Source organism: Nuphar pumila, chromosome 3 (genome assembly GCF_984573655.1).
Source record: "Nuphar pumila chromosome 3, dmNupPumi1.hap1.1, whole genome shotgun sequence".
NCBI classification, from domain to species: Eukaryota; Viridiplantae; Streptophyta; class Magnoliopsida; order Nymphaeales; family Nymphaeaceae; genus Nuphar; species Nuphar pumila.
The window spans coordinates 127,591,997-127,605,862 of record NC_143251.1 but is presented as its reverse complement, the minus strand read 5'-3'; the positions used below and the strand labels follow the sequence as shown (position 1 = coordinate 127,605,862).

At 36.3% G+C, this 13,866-nt stretch overlaps 1 protein-coding gene across 1 annotated transcript in view; it reads left to right on the top strand.

The window, feature by feature from the left end:
• LOC149843707 (PH, RCC1 and FYVE domains-containing protein 1-like) overlaps nt 1-1,939 on the top strand; it is an 89,447-nt gene extending 87,508 nt beyond the window's left edge. The window contains exon 12 of the mRNA XM_090000034.1: nt 459-1,939. The gene's annotated coding sequence lies outside the window, so the exon portion shown is untranslated. The remainder of the gene's footprint in view (nt 1-458) is intronic.
• Nucleotides 1,940-13,866: the final 11,927 nt, after the last annotated feature.

The window sequence follows — 13,866 nt, the reverse complement described above, 5'->3', positions numbered from 1 at the left end:
GAGTGTCCTAAAGTGACCTAATGAAAAAGGGGCAGCACAATCCCCACTCATATATATATATATATATATATATATATATATATATATATATATATATATATATATATATATATATATATATATGTGTGTGTGTGTGTGTGTGTGTGTGTGTGTGTTGAAGGTCTGTTTTTTTTGTTTGCCCGTTTTAGATATCAAACGTGTTGCACTGCTTGTTCTTGGAGCGGTTGGTCTTATCTTGATTAATCGAGCAAGGCAAAAGCAAGCTAATGTGAGGATCTATTAGTTTTTTTCTTTTTCCGCCTGTTTTGGATATCAAATATGTTGCACTGCTTGTTCTTGGTACGATTGGTCTAATTTTGGTGAAGACTCTTGACATAGCATTTGCGCATTAAAAATTGACTGATTCCTTCTATAGACTTTAATCTCTTTGGGGGCTGTCCTTGTCTGGTTCAATTTAGGTCTTGAATCCATCTCAAATGCAACAGAACTGTGAGGCTCTGGTAATTGCAATTCATCACCAGATAAGCATCCAGGATTTACTCGTGACCTCAAAGAGTTGACGCCCGCCAAAGTACTCTAGGTCCTGGATTGCAATCTGCCAAGCATTGTGATCTTCTTGTTCCTGTGCATTTATTTTCATACCAATATCGAAGAGAACATGTAAGGCCATCATCTGCATGACAAGCATCAACAAGAAATCTTGAGAGAAGCCATAGTGGTACTGGTTCGTTTGCCTTTGAATTGTTTGAAATATGAGCAACTAAATCTGTTGTATGCTCTAGTCCCCTTTTTTTCTTTGAAGTGCAAGCTCGGGTTAGGCAGATCCCTACCAATTATTATTCAACGTACCACTGTGGTTTGAACCTGCAACATCCCACCACACGGAGACGTGCACTGACAGCTCCTACCAACCACGTGGAGCCCCCGTTGGTTTCTAGTCCCCTTTTCATAGAGCAAAGGTGCATTCTAGGACCTTACACTGCTGTTGTTAAGACTTGTTGGGTTCTGGGGTTGAATGAGATAGCTGGATGGTAAGGTCAAACTATCATTAAGTGAGAGGTTTGACCGTTTCAGGTTCCCTCAGGGTATGTTTGATGGCTTGTCCAGGGTTGGACGAAATGAACAAAAAAGATGGAACTGAACATTGGTTATGTTCGTTCTGTAACAACTGTTCCAAGTCCAACATTTGTTTGGACTGTACTCGGATGCCATGTTCCAAATGTCCGTTGTTTGATGATGATGTACTCAGATGCTATGTTACAAATTGCAACAGAAATTGCAAAAAGTTACAGGCTCAGAGCAGGTTCATGATCTAGCAATGTTTTGACAGAAATGAGCACAAGTTTAGACGCAAAAGAGTAAACTTTCACCTTCAATTGATGAATATTTATGATACAGAAAGCATATATAAAAAACTAGCACAAAAATAAGTTCATAAAAACCACAAATCCCTGTATAAGTTCATAAAAATCAGAAAAATAATACATTTATCAATGCAAGTCATCGAAAACTAACACAGAGTATTTGGCATATGCCTCTATCAGAAATCATGTTATCAAACAACCAACAGAAGACAAACTGCCACTTCTGTGGTTGCTGATAAACTCTGATTCTGAATGCCTCATAAAAAATCATGACCAAGAAATGATTAACAAACAATTTAGATGGGATAATTCCAAAAGCTCACCTGAAAATGAAGCCACAGACAATTGGCATGACCTGACTTGAAATAATAACACAATGAGCATGAATATTATCCACAAAATTCCTGCCACAAGAACCAGTCTTATGAAATTCTTCTTTCAAACAGGCTTCAATGGAGATTCTTGAAAGCACTAATCAAGAAGAAAATAAATAAAGAAAGAAGAATAATGAAGAAGATTATCATCAAAGAAATTAGAAAAAAGCCCTAATTAAGCAAAAATCAAAAGAAGAAAAAGAACGAACAAGAGAAGAAGAATAAGAGGAATAAGAAGAAGAGGAAGGGGGCCAAGCGGCCTTGCCTCCGCCGGCACCCCTTCACCGAGAGAGAGCGCTCCGCCCCTCCGGCTGCTGCATAGGAGAGAGACATTTTTAAGAGAGAGGGTCAGGCATGAGAGAGAGGGTCGGCTGCTCCCACTGCCGAAGGAACACCCCCTCTTGGTTACGGAGGTGGTGGTGCCGCCACCCGCCGCTCCAGCGGAGCCCTTGCAGAGAGAGAGAGAGACATCAACGGGTGCGGCACACCTGCTGATGCATTTTTTTTCGTCCCCTCCGTTCCTGTTCTTTTTGTAACAGGGGGGAGTTGGATTGAAAATTATGGACATTTATGGAAGCGCGAAATGCCGTCTGCCGCGTCCAACGTTTGTCAAATTTGACTGTTCCTAGTGGGATTTCCATCCGAATCCCGCTGGGAACGGCGTATCAAACATGCCCTCGGGCCTTGTTTGATACAGGGGACAAATCTTCTCCCCTCCCCTCCCCTCCCCAGGACAACGTCTGAACCATAGGTGTAGGACAAAAAGCATCTGACGGGGCTGTTGTCTCCCAAAATCATTGGGATACAAACCGAACAAACTTTCTTGGGTGCATTTCGATAAAACTCCATCTGGTGCATTTTTGTTCATGGAATCGAACGCACTCTCAGTTTGCCTATCAAGAAAGGGGAAAAGAATTAATCGATCTGTTCCCATGGCACTTTTGAGAGATTGGCATGAGTGTCCTTGAACCAATGTCAACTGGCAGTATCAGAATTTCATTAGTAAGGGAAATTTTTGAAAACAAATTAAAAAATTTGTTTTCGTTTTTTTGTTTTTCTTACAAGGCCAAGTATGGGGCTCCTGGTTATAGTTTTCCTATATAGAGGTTTTCATTTTTAATTCGGATCAAAGGATGGATAAAAACCAAATCATTTACACGTTTGAATTTATATCCTTTACCTTTCTCTCTCATTTACATGTATGGCTGAATCCTTTGCTTTTGTCGTGCAAGGGTACATATGTGGGTGTATGTGTCTTATGGAGGAAGACTCTGCGGTAGGTTCTGCTATGGTGCCTTCTTGGAAAAAGAATGTGGGTCAGGCCTGTCGGGCCTTAATCGGGCAGAGCCAGGTCGGCCCATCGGCCATCACCTTCTTGGCTACTCTCACATATGCCAAAGTGAGGCGCAGTTGCGAACTGAGATGTGAAAACCGAATATAATGGAGGATCAATTATACAAAATATGACCCTCAGCTGCTTTCATTTTTGGAAGGATGTGCCTTTCATTGGAAAAACACGTCCCACGTCCCTTTCCACCCGTTTGTAACCGATGGGCCCTTGGTTTTGATGCCATTCCACCGAACAATTTAAACATCTAAAAGGGAAAAAGACCACAGGTCATGATGCTAGTCACCCGTCACTAGGTACCAAAGGTGGAATGCCACGTATTGTGGTATTTTTCATCACTATAAAATCCAAAATGGATTCCATCTCTCTCTCTCTCAACTTAAAGACTCTTGGTAGTGGATCCCACTTTTAATAGCGACCAGAAGTGCACGATCCAACTGAATCTTGCAACTTTTGCAAAGATTCCTGGACATGATGGTGATTTGCCTTTAATCAATTGCTCTTTTACATGTTCTCATGCTAGGTGTTGCAGAAATTGCTCATGCACATAAAGCACCTACCATCTCCCTTAATATACAAATCTCCAATTAACTCTCTCTCTCTCTCTCTCTCTATATATATATATATATATATGAGATTTTTTATTTTTTTTATTGTTTTCCATGAAACTTACCTTATAGATGTGATTTACATGTTCACGAATCGGCTCTTTAATTCTTTGATTACGACACAGGCAGGATTTTATAAGGCTTAAAAAATGATCTACAATGTGTGATACTTTTTTTGGGTCATAAAATAATGTTTTTTCAATTGTCGGTTTCCACTATTTTGAACATGTTGAATCAATCATGAGGTTAGATTGAATCAAAACATGTGCATGGGAGATTTAGAGGCATTTGTACATAATAACACCATTACCATATATGTGTTTGTAGGAGGCGGGGGACATAAGTTTTTGGTGCGAATGTACATACAATATCGACGAGTTGAAACGAGCGTTATCTTATTGCTTGTGTCTTATTAAGTGAATCTAACCTTACAAATATGATTTACGTGGTCTATTTGGTTATTCTAGTGTATAGTGTATGTGCTGGAATTTTGGTGATTAAAAAATCAACGGTTGTAAGTGCCAATTTTTCACGCTTGAAAAAAGATATTTTTCTGAAAAAAAACATGATCGAATGATTGATTTCTAATAAATTGAACATGCCGAACACATCTATAAGGTCAGATCGAGTCACAACACTTGTACCTATGAGTCAATCCATTGATAACATATGCACATCTGCACCACTGACCTATATATATATATGCCCCCCTAAAAAATCACTGGTTTTTTATATTTTTTCTCTCATCTAACACCATAGATGTGATCTATAGGTTTTGTTTAGTGGGAACCGGCTTTTAGATCACCGGAATCTGACCTGTCTACAGGTTTTTCCGGTGATCTAAAATCAATGGCTATGAAGGTACCAATTTTTTTGGCTTATAAAAGCACATTTTTTTGTGGAAAAACATGATCTAAGAGTTGATTCCCATTAACACATGTAACGGTTCAAATCTATCATAAAACACTTCAAAACTATGGAGCAGAACGGGGCAGAATGAGAAATAGGACGTAATATGTTCAGTTCTCATTATATATATATATATATATATATATATATATATATATATATATATATATATATATATATATATATATATATATATATATATATATATATATATATATATATTATCAACAAATACAGGTTTCTAAAAAACGAGTTTATATGTCAAGATGTACAAGTACATACAGTACCCTAAATTTTTTCATCACTTCTCCACACCATGATAATCTCCAATGAATTATTTTTCATCAACACTCAAATATCGATGTAAGTCAGCTAAAACCTCTGTCAGCTCATTAGGCGAACCACTTGAAGTAGGCCTTGCATCTGCTACTTTCTCACTTTGTGCACTTATATCAACAAATCTACCTTTTGCCGTTACCAACTCAGACTCTAAATATTTAATGCAATTAATAGACTTACCTTCTCAACCTTCAATTTGGTGCATTTCTTAGTCAAGCCTTCATTCATTGACGTTTATGTTATACCAAAAACGAGTTACAAATTAGACTCGGTCCCCAAAATAAGAAACCAAGTGAAAAACGCTAGCACAGTAACTGTTCAAATTTAAGATAGGTTTTCATACCAATTGTTGCAACTTTGTTTGTACAGTTGCATTTGATGTAGAGCTTGTCTTTATTGCTTGTGTAATCTTTTTTTAAGAGTGGCAAGCGTAAATGCAAGTAAACAAATATATATATATATATATATATATATATATATATATATATATATATATATATATATATATATATATATATATTAAAATAAAGGCAAGGGTAGTGAGTGCAAAATTTTTGAGTGTTTGTTACTTTTTCCCCAATGACCTTTATACAATATGTTTTAGAATGTAATTAAAAAATTGGTTTAAGCATTTGTATTTTCCTTTCATTTAAAAGAAGTCCTACATGGCATTTTCATAAAATTTTGAGAATCTGAATAGTTACCAACATTAGTAGGCTCTCTCTAAACATTTACCTTTTACAATTAGGTAACTTTTTATTTCTTTTATCACCTCTCTCTCTCTATATATATATATATATATATTGTGTTATATCATTTTTGTCATTTATCTTAGAAAGTTACCCTCCAATTAGGTAACTGTTCTATAAGGGTCTTTCCCCTGCCAGTCTTGGAAACCAATTTTTAGCAACGGATTATTAATAAACAATTTCCATAACCATCCCTACAACCGTCTCTCTCTCTCTCTCTTTGTTATTATATATATTATTCTTCACCTTATACCCATTATTTTATTACTTCTTTCCATCCATTACCTCAATTATCATCCAAAAATCGGCAATCTCATCTTTTTTTTCCTTTCATTTGATTTGGTAAATTTTATGAAAAAAATCCAAATTTTTGTGATTAATTATTTGTAGTCTATTTTTTATTTTTTAATATTCTGACTTATCATGAATTTTTGCCATCATATTGGTTTGTGATAAATTATCCATACTCTTTTTTTTTCTTTATTTATGATTTCTTGCCATCATATTGGTTAAGATCTTAGAGATCACAATTTATTCAACTTTCACAACTTGAGTCAGTCTTCATGCAATTATTTTTCATTCTAATGTTTCTCTATTAATTTGGCTTTTAAATACAAACAAAAAAAAGTCTAAGTGATGTTGGATATTTTATATGGCCTTGCATAACTTTTTAATAAAATTTATGGATAATCAAATATGGTCATGATTATGTTTATGAATTGTTGTTTTGATATTGCATGCAACTATGACTTATGCAAGATCTTGTTTTAGTTTTATCAGTTTTGGTTGCAGAATGAGCTCATCTGAAAACTTATATAAGTTGTGTCAGTTTAGACACAGAAAGAAACCACAACCTCAAAACTTTGGATACACGGTCTTTGATGTCTCACAAATCAAGTTAGGGGTATAAGCTTGGGTGGGTTGGGGTGATGTAGTGTATTTTATTCTTTTTCTACAATAAGGTCTCTTGAAGATGATATCTTCAAGAGATAGATTTACTCTCGACGTCAATATGAGAAAATCACTCGAGAACCTAATACAGACTGTAGAGCATGCAACACACATGCTTGCAGTAGACTCGACATTATCTCTCTTTTAGATAAGCAATTTGATATATGCGGCATCATGTACCCCTATTGAGAGACAATGGTTGATAACCACACTTGTTAGTAACCTTCAAGATAGGATTAACTATGCAAACTTTGGTCTTAAACAATCAACGTATTCTATATTGGTACCATATAGGTGAACAAAGATTTTTTAATGCTCGCAACAGTGGCTAGTGTGAGCTTATTATATTAAGGACAAACCTCTAATACATCTTTTAATATAGTCATAGCTTTAATACTAGTAAATATGCATATATTGAGTGGAAGTCGTGATTTGCCAAACAAGTTTTTTAAAATCTTTTTTTGGGGACATGTTTGTAATTATTGTGTTTGTTAAATTTTATTTTTTGTATCACTAAAATCTTTACAACTTTTAAAATCTTATTTTAATTAAAAATATTATCTAATAAGGGATGACCTTGTCAATTAAAAAAGTGTGGTTGAAGGTGGGTATTAATTGACTCATTTTTTTAATGGGAGACTGTAGTCTCTATACTTTATAAATAGTCTCACCCTAGGGAGGAGCAATGGAGAAATCTTTCTATGTAGCTTTTTGCCATGTAACAAAGCGGTAAGATCAAGACTGTCTCATTTGGTGTGCTCATAAACCTAAGGTGAAAATAAAAGCTTGAGCTCGATTCTCTTTTTATAGAGGTTCAAGTTAAAGTAAGTTGATATAGTCTTGTGCCTTATTTTTGTTTCTATTTTAATCAATATGAATTTGGGAGTTTTGTAGTAAAAAGTACACTTTCTCTTTCTCCCTTTCTTGATGTTATTAATAATTTATATATATTATTTATTCAAATTTGTGTTTGGATCTTATATATATTTGGATGGATTATAACTTGACATAGTCAGCTTTGTGGAAGTCATAACTTTGCCACCATAGATTAGAATTTAGTGTTTTTTGATGTGTTGAAAAGCTTATTCAATTACCTAAATTATGTCTTTTTAAGCCAAAAGCAAACTTTTCCTCTTTCATGTCTAAAATTGTATAACAATCAAACTGTTATTATTTTAGCATACCCGATTGCTTATTTAAATAAGCCAGGTCTTATTTTTTATCTTGACTAAAATAATGTTGATGATTGTTAATTATAATTACATGTTGTTTCTAATTGCAAGTATAAATTATTCATAATTTGATTTATCTAGATGTGTTTAGATATGTCAATTGATTATCTATGATTTTATATACTTCAAAAGAGATCGAAGGAGATGTGTAAACAACGAAAAACATCTACACTATGAGGCCGCACATAATCGATACACATAATGCACCCACATGAATTTCAACATTGTTCAATCGACGTGACCTACATCCATGACTACTTGTCACTCACTCAATTAATACAAGACAGGGTTCCATTATATAGATTATTTACATGGGGCAATTAGCGTGTTTCCTAATTGAGAATAACTACTAGAAACAAGTTTACAAGGAGAGTGCAATGTATCTTATCTTGATTGAGAGTCTTGAACATCTTGACTTCTTGAGGAGATTCCTTGAACTTCTTGGACTTTGGAGGCTTGGTATCTTAGGAGAACTCTTTGAGTGCGCACGTAGAGTCCGTTGCGCCGATGGGGTGAGCTAAAGGATTCATCGTACTGCGAAAATAAGAACACATTTTTTTTAAATCATGTGTTGGTGCCATGTTCGTGTAGCAGGGGCCGAACCTGACCCGGATTCGAACCGACCAGCTGAGCCGGATCCAGAGTCGAGGTGAGCCAAGCTGAGACCCGGTGTTAGCCGGGCTTGGCTCAGCTGAGCCGGACTGCCCATAGACGGGGACCAAGTTGGGTTCGGTAAAGACCAAGCTCAACTTGGTCGAGTCTGCCCAGCATGGCTGGGCAGGCCATAGCCGAGCCAGACTTACTTGACAGGGATTCATGCTAGACGTGTGACTCTTCTAGGTTGTTGGATCTTGTTGGGTCTGTACCTATAGACCGGAATCCAAACTATGTGTCTTGACATCCCTCCACAAGCTTAACGACCCAAGGGAGTCATTGAGCTTGAATTTGAATCGTTGCACCGTAAGAGGTTTAGTCAGCACGTCAGCCAGCAACTGATCATTAGATAAGACATGTTGAACACTAAGATATTTAACAATGACTTTGTCTCAAACGAAATGAATGTAAAGTTGAATATGCTTGCTACAACTGTGAAACATTGGATGAGCAGCGAGGTACATTGTAAAACACATTGTCACAGTATGTAATAAGGGAATGAGAAACAGGGAGCCCAAGCTCTCGAAGAAGGAACTGTAGCCATATAGACTCAGTAGTTGCGTTTGCAACGGCTATTCAACCTCGGTACTAGACCTAAAGACAATACTTTACTTCTTAGAACTCCATGAAAGAAGATTTGGTACAAGAAACACGTCATAGGCAAAGGTAGATTTCTGATCATCTGTGGAGTCAGCCCAATCAGCATCAACATACAGACAGCATGGTCGACTTACTAGGATAGAATTGTATACCATGTTGAATGGTAAACTTGAGGTACTGAAGAATGCGTTTGATTACATACCAGTGTTTAGAGGTTAAAGCATGCATGAACTAACACACTATGTTCACAGGAAAGGATAAATCTGGATGAGTTAGTGTGACGTATTGAAGAACTCCAACAACACTGCAATAATAGGAAGGAGTGTCCTAGTGTGCATAGAGAGGCAAGTAGAAGCAGCCATAGGCATGGACATAGGCTTGGCATCAATCATGTTGGTGCGGACTAGCAGGTCAAAGGTGTACTTCTGCTGAGATAGATAGAGTTTGCAGGTAGAATGGGTTTCCTGAATGCTGAGGAAATAGTGTAGATCACCTAGACCCTTAAGCGCAAATTGGTTTCCCAAATATTTAATGAAGGATTTGACATCCATGGTAGAATTTCATGTAACAATAATATCATCCTCATAAACTAGCACATAAAGCCGAAGATTGCCATGATTCGGAACAAACAAGGACAGATCTGTGCGAGAGCTTGAAAAACCATAAAAAACAAGAGCCTGACTCAATTTTTGAAGCCAGGTTCTCAGGGCCTGACACAACCCATAGAGAGCTTTAGTTAGACGACAAACAAAGTCTAGATGATCAGGGTGAACAAACCAGCTGATTGAATCATATAGACAGTCTCGTTTAAATCACCATTCAAGAAGGCGTTGTTGACATTAAGTTGTCTCACAGGGAAACGATTGCCCGCAACAATAGCAAGAACAGTGCGGATCATAGGGGGGCGTGACAACCAGACTAAAGGTTTCAAAAAAATAATACCTTATTGATGAAAGCCTTTGGCAACCAAACACACCTTATAGTGTCTTTTAACATAATAGACCCATTTGCAACTGACCCAATTCTGACTGGGATGAGGAGGAACCAAGGTCCAAGTGTTGTGATGCAAAAGAGCCTGACATTCAGTATGCATGGCTTGTTGCCAGTGTTTATTTGTAGAGGCCTGTTTAAACGTGGAAGATTCTAGATTAACCGAGAGTTGAGAAATGAGAGAACAGGAAGCGCGTGACTCGACACTAAAGGTCTGGGGCTTTAGTGTGCCATCTTGATCACGGATGACCATGGGATGAGTATGTGGTGGGTTATCCAGTAGAGTGGGGTCAATAGAAGCTAACAATTCATAAGAAGCTAATGGTTTAGTAGAGGGGGTGAGGCAATATTCGACACTTATGGGGTTTCACTTGAGATGAGAGGGGTGGGGCAGGAAACATGACGGGTTCTCAAATGATTTGGGTGGTTTGGTTACTAAGGATGATTGCGGAGGAAATTTATCTTCATCAAAGACCACATGACAAGATATTAGAGTTTTACCAGAAGAAGGGTCTAAACACAAATATCTATGTTGAGTAAAACTATAGCCTAGAAAAACATGGAGTCCAGACCTAAAATCTAGTTTATGGGTAAGATAAGGCCTCAGGTTAGGATAACAAGCGCCACAAAAGGTTTTGAGAAAATTATAATTGGGTTTCTTTTGAAATAGGATCTCTAGATGGTTTTGTTATGTAAGTTGGGTGGAAGGAGGTGATTGTCTAGGTACACAAATGTAGGAAAGGCATAAGACCAATAACGCGTAGGCACCCCAACATGTGCCATAAGAGAAAGCCGATTTCAACCACGTGCCTATGTTTCCTTTGAACACTGCCATTTTTCTCCTGTGTGTGTGGGCATGACACAATGTTTAATTAATGACATACTGGTTTAAGTAAGAGACCAAAGTTGTAAATTCACCATCACCATTAGACTGAAAATATTAATTTTCTTGCCCGTAGTAGTTTCAGCCAAGGATTTAAACTTTTGAAAAGCACCAACAACTTCAGACTTGTGTCACAAGAGATAAATTCATGTGTATTTAGAGAAGTCATAAAAAAAATCACATAATATTTCACTTCATTGTCTTTTGGAATAGAGGTTGGTCCCAGACATCAGAATAAACAAGACCAAAAGGCTGCAAAATAGGGTTAGACAAATTTTCAAAAGATAGTTTATGAGACTTGCTCATTTGACAAGCAGGCCAAATACACATCAAACTTTTATTTATAAAAGGAAGTCCAAAATGATTAATAACAGTTTTCACTATTCTAAAGGTTGGATAACCAGGTCGATGGTGCCATTGATTCAAAGCGGCACACTCATCAATATTAGCAACTTTATTGCAACTATTAAAAATAATGGAATAACGTCCTTGACTCATCCTCCGACAAAGCTCACAACTAGTTTTCTCATCCTTGATGCAACAATTACTCCATTGTCATGTGAGAATATTTGAACAGAAAGCAGCCTCTTAGTAACTTGATGAACATGCAGAATATCTTTCAATATAAATTTAGCATAATTAAAAGAAAAAGAGTTATTTCCAGTGTGGAGAATAGGTAAACCTTTAACATTGTTGATCTTCATTGAATCATTGCTACGGTAGTCATTATGAATATTTAGGGCATTCAAATTTGGAACCACATAATAAGATGCCCTCGAATCTGGGTACCATGCATCACCATTACTTTTTGAATTGAAGTTCTTAGAGTAAACATGTGGTGGATCTTCTTCAATGTGATTGTGAGCATAAAGATTGCAGGACTTAGCAATATGATCGACCTTGTCACAAAGCTGACAAACCTATGGGCTAAACGATTGATCACGATTCTGCTAGGACCCATAGCCATGTCCATTGGCTTGATTCGTCTGAAAATATTCTGCACCATATCTATCTTTGTTCTTGCCTCTAGAATGATTATTGAAAAAAACACCTCTACCTCAGCGATTATTATTATTGTGAAAATGATTATTTTGCTTAATAAAATTTCCCCCATTAGGGTTTGATCTCTCCTCCCCTTCTAGGAGTTGAGCTTCATGAGCAAGAAACAAATGATGCAATTCACTTAGGAAAATAGGTTTGACCCGAATTATAATAGAAGTACGAAAAAAATCATAATCATGAGGCAGACCCCTCAGGATGTACATCACCATATCATTATTACTATCTGGCTTATCAACCATAGTTAATTGATGGCCAACTTCCTTCGCTTTTTTAATGAATTCTTCTATAGTTTTATCTTCTTTTTCATAGTTTGTAGTTGTCCCTTCAATTGCATGATCTTGGATTGATCGAGTGGGCAGCATGCCTGTCTCTCAATGCCTTCCATACACCATATGATGTTCTCAACCCAATAACCTGTGTATAAATAAGCTTAGTAAGGGATGAGATGATTCAACTGAGAAGGGTTTGATCTCATTTCTTTGGATTTACTTTTGAAACATCATTCTGAGTAATATATTGATTTGGACAAGGATTTGATCCATCAACAAACCCTTCCAAATCATATAAATTAAGCAAAAGAGTAAACTGAGATTCCTAGAACATATAATTTTTTGCAGTGAATTTGGTAGAAAGCAAATACTGCAAAGAGGTGAAAGATGACAAGACAAGATTAGAGAGAACAAAGAAACTTATCTCTGAAGAGCAGGATTTCATTGAGGCCATGCGAACAATCACAACAACGAGAAGGACAATCAAAATGTGTGCCTAGACTGGGGCTCTGATACCATGAAAAGAGGTTGGAGAAGACGTGCAAACAACAAAAAATGTCTACATTATGAAGCTGCACAGAATTGGCACATGCAATGCACACACACATTTTAATGTGGTTCAGTCAACGTGACCTACATCCGCGACTACCTGTCTCTCTCACTCAATTAATGTGAGACATGATTTCATTATATATATTATTTACATGGGGCAATTATCCTATTTTCTAATTGAGAAGAACTACTAGAAACATGCTGATAAGGAGAGTCTTGTTCATGATGTTTCTTGTTTTGATTCAGAGTAGTCTTGAACATCTTGACTTCTTGAGGAGACTCCTTATTGAACCTCTTGAACTCTGGAGGCTTGGTTTCTTGGGATGACTCTTTGAGCTTTCTTACTTGATAGAGATTCATGTTGGACGTGTGGCTCTTCTTGGTTGTTGAACCAGGTTGAGTCGTTGAATCTTGTTGGGTTTGGACTTGCAGATCGGTATCCAAATTATATGTCTTGACAATACTAATTTAGAACATTTATTTGGTCATAGAAATTTTATTTGCATATTTAAATTGACATGTCATGTGGATCATGTATAAAAGTGTATAGCTTATGTTATTACTATGATGATTTCAAATAAATAAAAACAAAAGGGAGATGTGTCATGTTTGATTGATAATATTTCTTATAGTATTTAAATTTTATAAAGTGTATGAGATATTTGCAGTATCATGACCCACCACATTTTCCAACACTGATATCATAGTTTGATTTGATAACTTATAAGAAACTTTAATGATATTTAATAATAATTAAAATTAGTTTATCATTTATCGAGAAGGCAAATTGTAAAAGGTATTTTTTTTACTATCGCTTAATCGTCCATGTGCAATGCATGTTGAATGATATGATTCACCATCTTTTATCTTTTAAGGTTAATGGATTTTTTGTTATTAAATAATATCTTTGTTATTGCAACTTCATTATTATTATAAAGAGTCAGTGAGTTGTCCTAACGGTTAAAGTTTAAAATAAAAATTC